This window comes from Sturnus vulgaris, chromosome 8 (assembly GCF_052056855.1).
Source record: "Sturnus vulgaris isolate bStuVul1 chromosome 8, bStuVul1.hap1, whole genome shotgun sequence".
Lineage (NCBI taxonomy): Eukaryota > Metazoa > Chordata > Aves > Passeriformes > Sturnidae > Sturnus > Sturnus vulgaris.
Genome location: NC_142250.1, coordinates 23,512,346 through 23,515,503, shown reverse-complemented (window position 1 = coordinate 23,515,503; position 3,158 = coordinate 23,512,346). Strand labels below are relative to the sequence as shown.

General features: G+C 36.5%; 1 long non-coding RNA gene across 1 annotated transcript; it reads right to left on the bottom strand.

The window, feature by feature from the left end:
- Window positions 1-275: 275 nt before the first annotated feature.
- LOC148223028 (uncharacterized) lies at window positions 276-1,717 on the bottom strand. The gene is made up of 4 exons (XR_015805167.1): window positions 1,675-1,717; window positions 1,015-1,218; window positions 690-718; window positions 276-487 (listed from the first exon to the last, which is right to left on the bottom strand). It is a non-coding gene; the product is annotated as an uncharacterized LOC148223028 (long non-coding RNA).
- Between the last annotated feature and the right edge of the window lie 1,441 nt (window positions 1,718-3,158).

The window sequence follows — 3,158 nt, the reverse complement described above, 5'->3', positions numbered from 1 at the left end:
ATATGAAATCAGTGAATGATATGGTTGTGGATGTAAGTTTTTAAATTGCCTTTTAATTTAAGGAAAAAGTGATATGTAAATAGAATAGTCCTTTGACACTATATTAGAGAGAGATTAAAAGTAACTTCTAAAATATTCATTTAATATTGAAGAGTGTAGCATAACAATGACCACTGGGTAAGATAACTTGTAACACACCTCGTTTTGCTCTTTCTGAGCTCACAGCTCTACAACACTTGTTAGAAACCGATGCAGTGTGACACAAACTTTTGATCTGTGACTGAAATATTAAATATTTATTTGACATACATTATGTACAGTTACATTTTTTCACAACGGCAATATTTTCCCCCCAGAATTGATGTGACACATTGCTATGCAGAGTAAATTAAAGTAATTAGACATAGATATACAAATTGTGTTTAATGACTCTTTTTCTACTAAATGAAAAGAGCAAAAAGAGCTTCTGCTTCCACCTCCAGGACACCTGTGGGTGAAAGAAAGAAAAAAAATTAGTATGTTTTTAATTTGATTTACTATTAACTGATTTTTATAAGAGAAGACTTCACAATTCCAGACATGCATGCATCATGTAAAAGGTACTTAGGATTTTAAAAGATAAAATCCTAAGAATAATTGATATATTACAGACAACCCACTTAGGGGCTTTACACAGGAGTTGGCATTACCTGGATTTGGTGATGGCTCATCCTGGCACCTGTGAGACAGGGAGAAAGTGACACTTTGGGCAGTTTGTGTGACTGCATTTCCATTATTTTCAGTTGGAGACTTCTGGGAATAAGAACTATAGGAGTAACTTCTTAGCAATGCATGTGTTTTACATTGGACCAAATGATATATTTAATAACCTAGTTGGAAGAATGCTTAAAATATAACTCTTGTAATAAATCAGATTTTAAGAGAAAACCAACATTAGACGTTAGATCAGAGTAAAGAGTGCCAGTATCTTTTTACACAAGTTTTGAGGATTAATTGGGAGTTTCATGAATTTACCTTTCATTTCTTTTCCCGTCTGTTTTCTTTAAACATTTCTGCTGCTCTTTGCGGTGCTGCTCGAGGTGAGTGGTGCAGTACCTCAGTTGCCCCATTTTCCCATGCCCTATACCTCTTTAGAAGCAATTCTCAAAGAAGTATATGCATAGGAAAAAGGAACAACGAGCCAGATCACGATCCTCTCCACTTGTGGCAAGAGTGAACCTGGAATATAAATGTATATATTAGGGAGAATAAAAATGGTTTATACTCTGTACACAGTACCATTTCTTTCGAGCTGTAAGGCTGTTAAAAAATACTGCAGACTAAAACAGAGGCTGAAATATGAGATAACCAACATAAATGCATTAGATTCAGCAGTACTTAATATGCTAAAAATGCATCAGTGCCTATTTTTGAAATACGTACAAGAAAGTGCAGAGTTCTTAGAAAAAAATGAAGTGCAGCTCTGTAAATTTGACCTGAAAATCAATTACAAGTTAGTAACAATATCCCCTTTTCAGTATATTGCACTACTGCACAATATTTGATGCTTTTATATTTAAGACCTGAGAAAATACTTATTTGAATTATTGAACAAATGCAGGAGAGAGAGAAAGAAAAAGTCTATAAATTAAAAATTACGCTAAGATCAGCACTACAAGAGGCAGCAAGACTTACCTGGTTCGCTGTCTGATGCTTGAAGTGCAATGACTTCGTTTTCATGAGAATTTATGCTTTGCTCAAGACCTTGAAGAAGTATGAACTATACAGTGTTACTGTTTTCTTAAGTGATAATCGCTTTGCCCCTTGCCAAGGTATTTGCTGCACCTGCACATTGGGTACACAAAAAGTGCTGCTGAAAACATGGGAAGTGTTGCTCCTAAGTTGGGGGAGTGCAATAGACAAGAGAAGTGATAGGAATAATTAAAGTGATGTCTTGAAATGTGCGCTGAGAATGAGAATTTATCGTCTGTGTTTTCTTTCACATACATCACTGGTGTTTGGAAAGTGTAAATCTGTGAGAGGACCTTTTGTTCTCAAAGCCTGTGCTGTGTTCTCAGTCTAACTCACCCCCCTTTTCCCCAGCACACTATTTTGAGAATCTCTATCAATGTCCTTCACTTGCAAATGCGACTTTACTGGGGAGATAGCAAGGTCTGTGTACAAGGCTTTCCTCTGCTTATCCAGGCACCAGTGAGGCTCCCTGCTGGATGCCAAGGCTGGGAAACATCTTTCACCATATTCAGTCCTATTTGCTAACAAATTCATTAACCATTTGCTTTCAAGTTGCTGTCTTTCTTTTAAGACATATATTATACTGTAAAACTACATCTCATCTCCTGTGTGATCTACTTTATATATTAGAAGTCTGAAGTGATCAGCTAAAATTGTTTGAAGTGACTCGAATGAATGCAGAGAACTGCAGAGTAACAAACAGTCACAATACTAATTGCTACCTGTGGTTATTTTTCATAAGTTTGGACATTCCTGAAATTCACTGTGTGTTCTTTCAGTGTCAGAAAATTTCAAAGTTTCTTTAATTTCCTAACTTTCCTTTTTAAATCTCAGATTCATTTTGTTCTTTTCTGTCATATGAAACAATCATTGCATTCTGATTTGTATACATTACCTTGAATTTTTAAAAGACCTGTTTTGCAGTGCACGATGAATGTTTCCCAAGATTTTTACAAAGATACAATCGATTCTTTCAGCTTTTCTTCAGGTTCTGTGCTTGTGAAGTCATCCCAGTTGTGATCTGAAGCAAGTACTTAGTTTTGTGATTTTTAATATGCAATGCTTTGTTCAGTTCTGCCGGACTTTCTGCCTTCAGTCAGACAGCTGTATCACCTGGAAAATCGATACTGCACAAAACCAGAAAGTGTTCAGAGCTGTGAACACATTTCAACAGCTTTGCATGTAATAGCTGTGCCAGGGGAATCGCCAGCTTTGGTTTTACTGAGTGGTGTTGTGAGGGAGAGAGAGAGAGAGAAAAGGTTGTTTCTTTGGTTTTTGTTTGTTTTCCTGGGGGGTTGAACACGAAATGCTGGATTGGCAGCTGGAATATTGATGGTATTTAAGTTTTATTCTAAGTAGGCCATCTAATGCCATTGGATGGTGAGTGAAGCTCAGGTTAAGGGCTCTATCCACAGAAAACCACAGTG